We start from the raw sequence: 14681 nt of genomic DNA on the forward strand, positions 1-14681 counted from the left end.
TGTAGTGTTTACACATTTATGTGATAAGTGAAAGATCCCGGTTTGACCGTGAATCCGTTAGGGGGTTTATCCGGTTTACCTCCCCGCTGCGGCGAGCCCTTCGTCAATAAGGAAGCAGCCGGAAGTAGCTGTACATTTACGTCTAAACCCTGGAATGCCAAATATATCATATTTGATGCAATAATATTCATATTATAAACCTCATTATCATTGTGAAACCCTACCCCCTTATATGTATATATATTTTTAAGACAAACAAAATGTGAGCATTCAATAACACAAAAATGCTGAATGTAGCAAAAATGATACAAGTCAAAACTCATCTATGCAATGAATACTTTTAATTTATTTAATTTCTTTGTTAAAAATTTGTCTTAATAGTCAGAGTCAATTATTTCATGGCTCAGGGTTTACAGGGTTAAACACTGGGTGAGGATTCACCTGCACAATTGTTACCTTAACCTGAGAGAAAACTCAGCAGTCGTCTGTATAACCTTGTAGTCCAAATGCAAACATCTGTTCATTTTTTCTGTCGTCTGACTATACATATTACTAAACATTTGCAATAAGAATGCGAAAAGAGTTATCACCAGCTCCTCCACTATCCCTGCTTTGTATTCTGTAACCAAAATGTCTTTACTGGCTGCCACTTCATCCTTCAGTGGGCAGAGTGGTTGTGGAAACTCCTGCTGGTCTCTGGCGGAGAGAAGATGTGCAAGGCCTAGTGGTGTCTGGCCGGGGCTAGAGGCCGGGTCCGGACCTATAGGTGGATATTATAATTCATTCAGCTTTGCACACTGGCTGGGGATAAGCTCACCTCAAGGTCAGGAATCTGTGAGTGGAATACTCATTGGGAAGTCTGGGCTTTATTTTCACATGTCTGCAGAGTCTTCTCTACTTCCTCACAAATGAGGAGAGCTCCTACTATGTGTTGGAACACTGGCAATCAAAACTCTGGTAACAGAAACCCTATTGCTGCTTTAGGAGGGCTGTGTGTATGTTTTTCTATACTGAAAACATGGAAAATTGCCAAAATTGCCCACAATAACTCGACCCACTGAGCAGAGATACTTATCGCAAGTGACGTTTCACAGCGCTTTTACCACTTATGCACACAAACACATTGTTAGTCAAAAGAAATGCACATTTTAATGCATATTTCATGTTATTACAAGAATATGCTTCTTGCATGTTTGTTCAGGAAAAAAAAGTGCAAGTGTGGGAGTCCTGTGTATATCCAGAACCTTTCAGCACATAATGCACATACTGTAAACCCACCACCAAATGTGTGGAAAAAGTAAAATACCATATAAATCTTCCATGATACACACACAGACAGACACACACACATGCATGCATGCGCACAAATGAAAGGAGATCCCAAGAGCTCTGACAAGTGTGCTTATAGCCGGAGGTAAAGCAGAAACAAAACAGAAACAGACTGCTCTCTAGACATTCATGACAATAACAAATTGATAGAGTTTACCGCTCATATTTTATTTATATTATTTGATAGGGTTTTAGGCGATCTACATGGCAGAGAAATTCTGGAGAGAATACAGAACATCTCGGATGGTTGGATGAAAGCAGGCGTTCCCCTCCAAGGCTTGTTGGATGTACGTTTTCATCTGTCACATTTAGGTGTGGATAGGAGAGGCTTGTTTGTGTCCTCTTGCGAGCTGCAGTGCTGAAAAACACACAAACATTGAGACGCTATAAATCAGTCGGTTTACTTAAAAAAACAACAACTTGTGTATAACAGTTATGCGCTTTCTAGTAAGCAAATGTGTCTGCTTTATTTGTATTTTGCTGACTTAATTACAGAAAAAGGGTATTCTTATGTTAATGCTTCATGGGAGCAAAGAACAGCAGACCTTGAGGGGGGGACGTCTTTGTCACCGAGAAGGCTGCCGATGATTCAGACCTCTGGCTCCAGTGAAATTAACACTTCGGACAGCCGCCCTCTCGCTCACACAATTATTATCCTTTGCAAAGCCATACTGGCTGTATAATAGCGAATTCAGAGTCATGTGCTGCGCTGCTTTAGTGCCCACACCTCCCCACGTGTAATGCATACGGTACGTGTGAATAAAGCAATTTTCCGTGCTCCACATGAGCGCTGCATTTCTGGTTGCTTAATCATTTTGCGGTGGGTATTCTTTGGTTTTAGGGAATCAAATCTTGATTACTAGCAGGGCTATCATGCAACTGTGTGCGTGCAAGTGTCTCGATGTGTGTGTTTTTTTTAATGCGAGCGAGCCCACCTGCTGCTGGTATAGTTACCTATTTTGTTTAAGGAAGTAATTTGGTTTTAATCCACCGCTTTAATTTTGTACCCCACTGATTATAATTCCCCTCCCACAGTTTTACTCCGGAGAGACGACTGATGTGTAGAAAGCCAGAGCGAGGAGAGTTTGTGTCAAACACACTCTGTTTCATTACTTCAATTGGAAAGTTTGCACAGCAACTGTGAAAAATAATGCTGCTTTTTGAGTCCAGGTATGTATGTACTTTGTATGTATGTACTGTATGTCAAATTTGGTGAATGGATGTGTTGCAGTAAGGTTTTTCTTGATGCCTTGTGTTTATATTTATGACATTAATTTTTTTAGTCTTTAAGGTAGACTAAGAGAAGAAAAGGTAAGAAAAAAGTAGAATAATGACGATAAAAGAAGCGCAGAGCAGCACATTCACATACACTCTCCTCAGAAAAACATGTGCATGTATGTGAATTCTGATGGTTAATAGACCATGGATTCTGAGATTAGTTTAAAGGACTCAGAAAGGCAATAAAAATATAAAGCTGGGGAGTTCTTTTTCTGCTTTTGATAGGTAGAATAAAGAAGCAGTGAGGTTTTTCTTTTCTTCTTTTCTGAGTGTTCATAATGTATGCATTTGGCCTTATGGGCTGTAAATTCTCTCCTTGATCTCTTTTCACCTTTTCCTCAGTGTGGATGTTGTCTTTGAGTTTTGCTTCCCTTGTGTTTGTGTAAATCATTTTCTTTCAAGGGTTTAAAGCGACAGAGGAGGCAACAGCATCCATATTTCCTTATATTATAATTCTGTCTCTTTCTATTTTGTCTGCACACATAATGTAATGTCTGTCTCTCTATGTGTCTTTTGCTCTTTCTCTCCCTTTTCCCCTCCATTAAAGTCTTTTTTCTGTCCTAATCTGAATTGAAAATCTAAAGAGGGTGTCACATTTTGCACATATTGTAAAGCCCTCTCAAACTTGCGATTCTTTTGGGCCACACAACTAAAATTGGATTGTGTTGAAATGGCCTTAAGTGCAAAAAAACAGATTTTGCATTGCATGGGTTTGATCTCATTCTAAAAGGTGGCAACACCGACATGACAGTTTTACAAAGCACTTTATTTAAGCCTGCAGAGAATGGAAAACTAAACACAAAAGACAGCCAGTCTGTGGCATAGGGGATGTAGGCCTAAATGTAATATCAATGGTAGGGCCAGTGCGCAACAAAAAATCCAGTTTTGTTGCAGTTTTTCCCAATTGCTAAAATATATTTCTTAAGGCTTTCCTGTCTTGTCTAAAAACTCACATCACTCAGTTTTCATTCACAAAACCCCTGAGTCTCCTGGCAAAACCTCACAGATGCATCAAAGCAGTTTTATCTGTGCCCAAAACGACACGTTTTCAGATTACACACACAGCTCGTCAAAAATATTAACACTACCGAGCATCCGTTCCACACAACATCAGGGTGCTGAAAACACAGTGTTCAGGACATGTTACTGAAGTCTTTCCAACCTCACGAGGCCGTCTTGTAATTCAGCAAAAATGACAAAAGCATAAAGCGCCGCCACGCCTTCCCTCCATTCTCCATTATATTTACAAAGTGATCGGTATTCAGAAAAGATTCAAGACTGTGGTGGCAACAGGGGCTCTGCTGAGACTGGGTTGTTCACTTTGTCTTCCTGCTCTCATTCACATAAGGAATAGAAACAGAAAATTGCTTTATATGTATTACAGGAGCGCGCAAAAGTCATGAAATACACCTAACCTATTTACGTTTTGCAAGAAAATTAAGCCATGAATGTAAATACAGTATAAAAGGTAAACAGTTTGTACAGTTCTAATTAGCTTAAAAGTCAATGTTTGGTATGACCACCTTTATTCTTCAACACAGCCTGAACTCTCTTAGGAAATGGTTTTTGTTACTTCTATAAGTAGTTTAAGGACTTTTAAATCTCCCACACTGCTACAGTAATGATGATGTGTGGGCTCTGGGGAAGCCAATCCATGACTGGTTGTATCCCACTGTTTGTTTTTCTATCCATGAGTTTTGACACAGTTCTTAAGCAGACTCAGGCGCAGACTAGGGATCCTTGCAGAGAAGACAGTGTGTTTATTTACAGTGACAACACCAAGTGATTATATATACAGTGTGGTAGAGGGGGTCCAGGGCTCCAGGGTCTGTGGGGGGTAAAGGAAGGGATCAAACACACTCCACTCTCCTCAGATGGCTCTCACGCTGCCACACATTCGCTCGCAGGATTTCAGGTAGGCAGGGACGGGTCCAGGAAAGATCTACGCACAGAAGCTTCAGTTAGAAACAGACTCAAAGACAACAACTCACAGATTGTAGTTTTCAGACTACAGAGTGACTGATGCAGATTGCTCAACAATCCAGTGATCAGTGGTGAAGCGCTGCTGTCTTAAGTAGGGCTCAGGATTATTGGAGATCAGCAGCAGGTGTGGGTCAGGGGCGGGAGCCCATAATGAGCACCGCCCCGGCAGAGGAGAGAGAAAGAGACCAGAAAACAAAACAAAACATGGGGACCATGACAATTTTACTGTATTGGCAGTGTGTTTGGCTTCATTTTACAACATGACAACGATCCCAATCAGTTTTTTTCCAGATGATATTGCACAGTTGATCAAAATCTGATGGGACTTTTCTGCCACTGGCTGAAATGCACCCTGGAACCATTTTATGGATAGCTGTAGACACTGTTGTACATTTATCAATCCAAAATACCTGTTGCCTCTGATTTTCAGTCACACTCCACATCATGCAGAGATATGCAGAGTTTTTGTGTGAGTTATATTGGCAATTTTTTTTTAGAGATTCAGAGTGTTTTTGCAACATGCTGCTAGTAACAGTGCCTAACGATGCAATTTAAAACTGGTTCTTTGCTATGTCTAAACTCTTTCTTAACTCATCATTGATTTACGTGTTTATTATACTTGAATAACCACCAAGAAAAAAAAACAACTCAGTCCTCTGAAAATGTTCAGATACAAGGACTGGACTGAAAACGAGTTAAAAAGCAACATTGTTTTTTTTTTTTTTTAAAAAAAAGCATCTATAACTATAAATCAAGTAAAAATTATGCGGCGTGGGAATGACAGTCACACATAAAAAAATGTCTCATCCTATACAGTTCCTTAGTTTCATGTCTCATGAGTTGTCATCCCATGTTGAAAAATATGGTCCATCAACAGGATCATTTCTGTTCCTGATGTTGCTCTTTCTCATTTTCCCCCTCTGCCTGTCACATTGTTTCTGTCTTTTGTTGTCACCCTTCAGCACACTCTTGCCAGCTGTGCACTCTGAACTGGCTAATACTTTATCAGCTTTATCACATTATTAGCATCAAGTGTGAACGATTTTGAGAGGCTGGGATTAAGAAGTTACACCTGTGCTGGAGTTATGTTTAACTCCTGCCTCCTGTGGTTACCACTGCGAATCACAAGTGAATCACTGTGCAAAATGAGTTTTAGTAAGTGAGAACGTGTTAAGAGAGGTTAAATGAGATCTGCAGATTGGGTCTAACAAGTTGAAAACCATTTAAGGTTTTGCCAAAAGAGTGGCTGATTCAATGAATTAGTTTAGGGCACTGAGATTTTGGTTCAGGGAAGGAGATTTAGTGTTTTAGCATTTCAAAAAATAAACTTATCTGCCAGGGTTACAGTAACAATTTGATCAACATCTTACTCACAAGTTGACAACATAATAAAAAAGGCAGTGCATGGTAGCATTTTCACTATCATCTGTTGCAAAAGCAAACAAACAAAAAGCATCAGCAAAAGGCATTAAAACTTCACGGGTTAAAAAAGGTCACAATCAGCCATGTTTTCAGGTGAGCTCATTGGGAAACTTTTGTCCCTCTCGGGGGAGGGGGGGGGGGGGGGGGGATTATGGTTTTTATTCCTTGTTAATTGTTATTTTCATCTGCCAAATATATTTTTTATTACAATTCAGGCGGAAAAAACTATTTGCTTTATTTATCTGGAAAGGTGCTATATAAATAAAATTTACTTACTTTACTTACTTACTAAACATAATTACATACAGCGTGGATAACAACATCATCTGTATTATCTACTCTTTCTTCTTTCACTTGCTCCCTTTAGGCAACTCCACAGTGGATAATCTGCCTTCATCTCATTCTATCTTTGGTACCTCACACGTCCTCCTTCACTGCATCCATGAACCCTCTCTGTGGTCTTCCTCTTTCCCCCCTTCCTACCTGGCAGCTCCACGTTCAACATCCTTTGACAAAAATATATCCACTATCCACATGCCCAAACCCTCTCAGCCTTGCCTCTCTAACTTTGTCTCTAAACTGCTTGAACTGAGCTGTCCCTCTGATATACTCATTTGTAAATCATTATTTGCATTATATTGTAACCATGTTATAATTTTGCATTTTAAATAATTATATCTCTATTACACTTTTTCTTGCAGTTAAATACTAGTGTTATTTTACATCAATTAACCAATCAACAAACATGATCACAGTGACAATGTATATTTTATATTACAGTGTAAACATCTTTTAGTCATACTTGCAGTGTCGGCATAGCATCCAAAATAAGATCCCAGTGTCAGATATATTCTGACTTTCCTCATAAAACAAATTAACATACTGATAAAGAGAAACACACTGATAAAGGTTTCACATAGATGAACCACAAACAGGTGAAGCAATAACAAAACAGCCAAAGCTACTTATTAATAGGACGCAAGCGAGCAGATTTGCATGATACTTATAATTAGTTTTAGTGATAAAATCTCACCAGTAACTAAGCGGTCTTGTCTGTCATAACAATGATAACAAGATAATTAATTACCAAAAACACCTATTTTTTGCTTGTAAAGAAACTACGGGAGCTTGGATGTGTCAGCCTGGTACAAGTAGCTCTTGATGAGTGGATTTGTGAAAACTGTTCACATCCATCACCCACTTCTAATTCCAAGTCAAATATGTCAGTAATTTATTCTATTTGGTGAAAAGAGCTACAGTATGTCAACATGTCAACAAACCTTTGCCAGGATGACTGCAAAGCCGCCATTGCTGGCTGCTATATTGTTGTGGCAAAATCATTTTTAGGAACAATTTCCAGTTTGTGATGACTATTGAAGAGCGTAGCATAATGTAGTGTTTCCATCCTGGTTCCACAGTCCACAGGAATTATTTCAGAAGTGCGGCATCTTGAAGCAGTCAACAACATTTCCAATGTTGTTTTGACATGTTTGTGAGATGCAAGCCGGCCCTGCATAAACAGACTTGACATGTGAAAGATCAGAGCACAGAAAAGAGCCTCGTGTGAGCTTTGAGCGAGGCGCTTTGATATCATTTCCAGTGGACACCAACACACTGGCAACACTATCTCTGGCAGTCACAGTGGAGGTGGAATGTAATGCAGCTGCATTCGGGAGAAGACGTCTTAAAGGAAGTTTGCACCAAACATGAAATTACCTTTCCCAATCCACCAGTTTTTTACTTTTGTACTTTTGAAGCTTGCTCTTAATAAACTGTATATTCCTGCCGTCAAGGCTCAGAAAGATTTAGTTGTTCCACCCGACTCAGCTGGGTAGTTTCCAAAAGCTGGTACATGTTGGTGTGTTAGGTAATGACACTATAAATTGTCTCCAAATAAACAAAAACTTTATTCAAAAATATATTTTATATGCTTTTTTATATGATTTTATTCTGATTTATCTCTGTGCCAAAACAAACTGTCATCTGATTACATACAACGTCAAAAGTGCTTAGCTTCTTAATTCACTGACGATATTGCCCCTGGTGCCTTTCATTATTCGCTTTTGATTTATGCAGTGCAGCACCATAAATACATGTCAAGTACTGATCAGATGATGCATTCTAATGCAAAATTAAATGTTAGACTTCACACACACAGATAACACATAGATGTAAATGTGCATAGGCAGTAATAAATGATCTGTCCCCATGTAGTACGTGTACAGCACATGTGTGAAGGTGATATACTTTCACCTGCTCCCTCTGACTGAAGGAGAAAGTGACCCTGACGTCCACTAGGGGACAGAGTGTCTCCTGCAGAGATTTGCTCTGGTGAAGTGAAGCTCGTCCTTTGTTTTTCTGTCTCCCTCTCAAAATAAGGACATATCCAAGAATCTAAGCTGGCTGCTTAGAAAGTCCATTTTAGATACGTAACAGTGGAAAGGACAGAAAAAAGACAGGTTTATATTTCTTCCCATATATCTATTTACATAGTTATCCTATGTTGCACTTGTTAATGTATTACTAATAAACAAGATCTTGTTTTATATTCGGGTCAATTTTAAATATTCACATGGATTATGAAAACAAAACTCAACAAAAACAAAAGACAACAAATGGGCTATGCTAAGCTGCTGTGATGTGTTTACAGGTGCTGCTTTCTTGATGTAGTCCAAATTCACAACAGGGGTTACTTCAGCATGTTATATTGTAAGGAAAAGACCTCATTATTTTATAGTTATTCTTCATAAAGGAGAAACACATTTAAATATGACATTACTATCAGCTTAACAGTTTGAAGATGAAATAGAAACTCTGGTAATGGCCACATTAAAATACTCGGATGAAATTATGTTCTGAAATTTCCCCCATTTTCAATGTAAAGCTATAAAAATGTATTTAATTCTATAACTTTGTATGCAGGAACATTTGTGCTGGTTTCTCTTTAATAACTATAAATCTATACAGTAGATGCTAAAGCAACTATTTACATTTGATATTCATATTTATTTCTTATTAATATTACCTTAAACAAACCACAGGAAGCATAATGATTACCTAAGTAAACGTGTGTGGGAGTGACTTTAAAATAATTATGAAATCTATTTAATTTCATTGCAATATTATGCAAATTTACAATTCCCAAAAAAGTTGGTACAGTGTGTCAACCATAGAAAACAAAACGCAGTGATCTGGATATATTAGAAACCCATATTCAATTTATGATTTATCACATTTGCATATGGCTTCTTTTTTTTTTTTTTTTGGCGCCTGTCCCGTTTGGCTCTTTTGCCATCAGAATTATTGTCTAAAGGCGAAGAAAGATGCCCAACGGATTTACTTTACCAAATTGACCATCCCAGCCTTGCCGTTGATTTTATTTTCACTTACTGAATACGGGACAGACTTGACTGGGGGAAAGCAGGGGAAAAAGAAAGAGGGAAAGAGAAACAGCTGAGAAGAGGGACGGGGGAGAAGGGCAAAAGACAAAAACCAACAGAATGAGCAGAAAAAAAAAAAAAAAAAAATGCATATATCAATCACCTGGATCACCTGCTGAGAAAGAAAAAAGAAAACAAGCAGAAGAGAACAAGAGTAATAGAATAAACAACATCACAATGATATATGGGAATATAACAGTAAATACTAAATATTAAACATTATTGTGCAGCACATAAGATCAACAGCACACAGTGTGCTTTGAGGTAGGAGCCAAAAAGGGTGTAGTTTGTGGGTGTGATCACCCGTGTGTACACCTGTGAGCATGGACGCGCTTGTTTTTTTTTTTTTAAAAGGTTCCTTCATGTAATGATCTGCTAGAGGGTGTGGGGGGGCCACAGCCCCGTCCTCCAGGGCATGAAGCAGGTATGGAGGAGATCAAAACTCCAGACATCCAGAGGCCCCCAGAACACAAGAGACCAAGGAAGACCAACAGAGGGGCAGCCGCGCCACTGTCCCAGAAAGAGCTGAGGAGAGTCCCAGATGAGGGCTCACTCAGCAGCCGCGGAGCAGAAGCCAGGGGGAGTTGCAGTGACGCGCCCGTGAGCTCCGCCAGCAGCCAGCCGTGCCTGAGTGACCGAGCCCCAGGCCGAGAGGCCGGGGGCACCCCACCTCTGAAGTGGCCCGAGCGAGCCCCAGGCTCCAGGCCCCGATAAGCGGCCGCCAAGGAGTGAGCCGGTGTGTACCTGGACGCCCATCCCCGGACACAAAGAACCACCAACGCACCGATGTCTGAGGGAGTCCGCCACTGGCAGGGGAAGTGGTGGTAGGGGGAGATAGGCCTCCAAACCTTGGAGGGCCTAAGATGTCCCCAGAGAGGTGGCGCCTGACACCCAACCTGACATATAGACACAGAAATACAGGCACACACATATACAAACATCCATTCCCACCCTCATGCTCTCATATGCACTTACTCCACACTCAACCAACGTGGAGACAGACATAAAGAGACGCTGTACACACAATCACACTCCCCAAGCGTACTCTACAAACCGGGTCTAGGTACCCTTGCCCCTGGAGGGGGGAACTGCACCCAGACCCAGGTGGTGTTACCCTTTTCCCTGCGGTGGGGGGAGGCAGACCGCCCCGACTCCGCAGCAGCAGGGAGGCCCCACACTCCAGACCGCAGTCGGACGGCCAACTCCTCCTCCTAGCCCCCCCGCTCCAGCAGGTCGCAGAGAATGGGGGTGAGAGAAGACTCCAAACCTCCCTCCACCCGCTCATTGTAGTGTTGATGCATGTGTGTTGCATATGGCTTCTGCTTTGAGAGCTTTAACCTGCATTTGTGGATGATACAGTGAACTGTGTTCATAGACTCTGATTCTGGAAGTTTTCCTGAGCCCATGCAATGCTTCTCTTTGACAGATTCATGACTGTTTTTAAAGCAGTGCTGCCTCAATGGATTTATAAATGAGCTTAAGTGTGTTCCTGTCTATTGTACAATTTGTCTTTTTTTGTATTTATTTTTTTTATAATTATTTTTGATGTCCCTGCTATTTTCAACAATGTCTTGGAACACACAAACAAAAGCAAAGGAAATAAAGAAAACAACACAGAGAAAATAAAATGAACCAAGATTGTCTTTTAGAATATAAGTAGCAAATAAACAGTAGCAAACAACAACAACAACCTAAAAATACAAAAATCAACACACATATCAAACCAAATACTCTATAATTTACTGTATAGTAGACACTCTGACAGACTTTCTGTTAGATATACACTATTGTCCAAAAGTTTTAGGCAGGCGTGAAAAAATGCTGTAAACAAAGAATTCTTTCAGAAATATAAATGATTGTTTATTGGCCCCAAATGTATTCTGCAGCAGTACTTCAAACATACACCCACAGTCATTAAGAACTGTCTTCAGCGTAAAGAAGAACAAGAAGTAGTGGAAGTGATGGTATGGTCCCCACAGAGCCCTGATCTCGACATCATCGAGTGTGTCTGGGATTACATGAAGAGACAGAAGGACGTCAGGAAGCCTACACCCACAGAAGATCTGTGGTTAGTTCTCCAAGATGTTTGGAACAACCTATGAGACGAGTTCCTTCAAAAACTGTGTGCAAGTGTACCTAAGAATAGATGTTGTTTTGAAGGCAACGGGTGGTCTCACCAAATATTGATTTGATTTTTATTTCTCTTTTTTCATTCACTGCATTTTGTTGACTGATGAAAGCATTCTTTGTTCACAGCATTTTTTCTCACCTGCCTAAAATGCTTATAAGACTAATACTTATAAGCAATGCTCTTTTACACAGTACTGTAAATCCTTTGAAAGGGTTTACAGTACTGTAAACCCTTTTTGACCCTTTTTTGAAAGGGTCAAAAAGGTCCCCATATGGCTTCAGATATTTCTTTGTTTGTTCTTGGTGTATATTGTTTTTTTTAATGAAATGTTATGTTTGAAATAATTTGCCTCATCCTGTATATTCATGCCTTGCAAGTTTTTTAAAAAAAATTTTTAAATCTAAAAATATTACTTAAAATGCGCTAATGATTTTGTTAATAACTTATAATAATAAGACTAATACTTATAAGCAATGCTCTTTCGTTTGTTTCTGTTTAATTTAGCATGTAAGAAATTTTCCTGACTTCTCACCCTGATCTTATGATGTTTGTCTAAGTCTCAAGGGAATTGCATTTGCTCTGGATGGTATTAACCTTTTATACCTGTACTCATATTACACCATGTCATTATTTATTTAACAAAAACTAAGCCAAAATGCTGCTATGTGCTGATAATTATATGCTAATTATATATTCAAGTATTCATTATTCATGTATTCAAGTGCATGTTCATACATTGCCAAGGAGGAAAAACATCAGCAATGATCTTAAAGAAGCAATTGTTGATGTCTATCAGTCTGGGAAAGAGTATAAGGCCATTTCCAAATAATTTGAAGGACATCATTTTACAGTGAGAACGGTTATTCTCAAGTTTAAACTAGAGATGGCACGATACCACTTTTTTATGTCCGATACCGATATCATAAATTTGGATATCTGCCGATACCGATATGAATCCGATATAGTGTGTTTTTTAATCAATAAAACATTTTTTTAATATCTTGCTGCATTTTGTATAAGTTTATGCTCAAGTTTAAATAAATAACAACACTAAAGCTATTCTGTTATACTTGTATGTAAAAAAAACACACTGCACCCAAAATATTTCATAGTTCAGCAACACTGATCAATCTAATAAACTTAAACCTACTCCATCCTCCCTATTCTGGTATTTTAAAGAGTACTTAGCAGAAATATTAAGCAACTTAACTAATGGGGTTGCAAACTCCCAGCAAAAAAAAAAAAAATAGGGAACCACCCCCCACCCTCCACCTCATGATGCTTAATCGATGTAATCAAATTTAATTTGATGCAGTGTGGAAAAATGCACAGAAATATTTTTTTTTTCAAGGATAATTAAATAGATTCAACATCTTTCTTCAACAGAATTGCAGAATTCACAGATGGTACTTTCCCAAAGGAAAAAGTACTATAGCTTACTAGGGTATATTAGACTTAACAGTTACTATATACAGTAATGGACTTCTATATATTTTACATCAGATTAAAACTTTGGGTGTAAGAGTCAGATAATTATTTATTAAAAGCTAGACATTTTAAATGAGAATAAGAAAGAAAAGTATGTCTTTGTGCCCCCTTTTCCCTGTTCGTGCCCTATCGGCCCCCCTGGCTAAACTTTGCTAGATCCGCCCCTGCACAGTTACCAGCCGTCAGCTATGTAGAAAAAGATCCTGGTGTAGAAAGTAATATTAAATAAATTCTTACAACAGCTTATCAAGCTTAAACGTTCTGCTGTTGGTTTCCTCTTTCTGGTGAGAAGTGGGCCAAAAACAAAGAAGAGAGACGGACTCACGACAGAAAAGCCGATCTGCCGATCATTAAGCAGTTTCATGAATAGAATAGAATAGAATGCCTTTATTGTCACTATACAGTTGTACAATGAGATACAGAGCATCTCCTACTCAGTGTAAACATGCTGGGGGGGGGTACAGTTCTGCAGTGCTATGTACATATGGACAGTATTAACATAGGGAAAAACATATATATATATATAAAATGTACAATATACAAGACGTAAGTAATATGTAATAAATAGTGTTATGTATGTACAGTTGAGTTATTGCACATAGAATTGGTATTGCACAGTGGTGGTCCATAGAGGAAGTGGGAAGTGGGTAGTGATTGAAGTAGCAGCAGGAGTGGGAGGGGGAGAGAGGCAGTCGATCCATATATCGGTTGTTAAGCTTAACGTGGGAATTCTTTACAAACATTCAGAGATGAACTTACACACTTGCTTTACTTCTCTCTGGGATAACTTCCTCGGAGATGAAATGCCGGATTGCTAGCAAGGCTACAAATACACACAGCCGCTCTGTTTGAGCCGAGTTACGCCGTGTAGCAAGTTTTGTGAGGTGCTTTTTTGATATTTAATGGATCGGATTACATTTTTTATTTCTCGCCGATATCCGATCCAGTAATTTGGGTCAGTATCGGACCGATACCGATACGTAATATTGGATCGGTCCATCTCTAGTTTAAACATTCAATGCAGTTACCAATCATCCCACAAGCAGTGTTGGGAAGGTTACTTTTAAAATGTATTCCACTACAGATTACAGAATACATGCCCCAAAATGTATTTTGTAACGTATTCCGTTACGTTACCCAGTGAGAGTAACGTATTCTGAATACATTGGATTACCTATTATATTATCGTGCTTTTTACAACTACATGAATGTACTATTGCTGTGTGATTTATTACTATTACTGAAGGTTACTCGCCATACCAATACCAACTAGATTTTTAAATCTTTATATAAAATGAGTAACAGTAGGGTGGGCATTAGGTAAGGCTGCACTTTTTGCAGCGATCTCGTATAGAAAACTATTCCACGCGTATATAAAACAGGTCCGCGGCTCCGAACCGTAGTAAAGGGACCTCTGGCTAATACGTCGGGTTCTGTGTCGGACTCGTAGCCGAAAAATCCGGTTGTTCAGTCTGACGTCACTAGCCGTGTCTGGACCTAAACTCTGCTGCAGGTCCATATATCAAACGATCACTATGGCATTATTGAGAGTTGAAAAACTGTCTAAAGTCTTTCATCTTTAATAAAATGATCAGCGTTCTGCTCTACCA

This window comes from Simochromis diagramma, unplaced genomic scaffold (genome assembly GCF_900408965.1).
Source record: "Simochromis diagramma unplaced genomic scaffold, fSimDia1.1 OVJJ01000603.1, whole genome shotgun sequence".
NCBI classification, from domain to species: Eukaryota; Metazoa; Chordata; class Actinopteri; order Cichliformes; family Cichlidae; genus Simochromis; species Simochromis diagramma.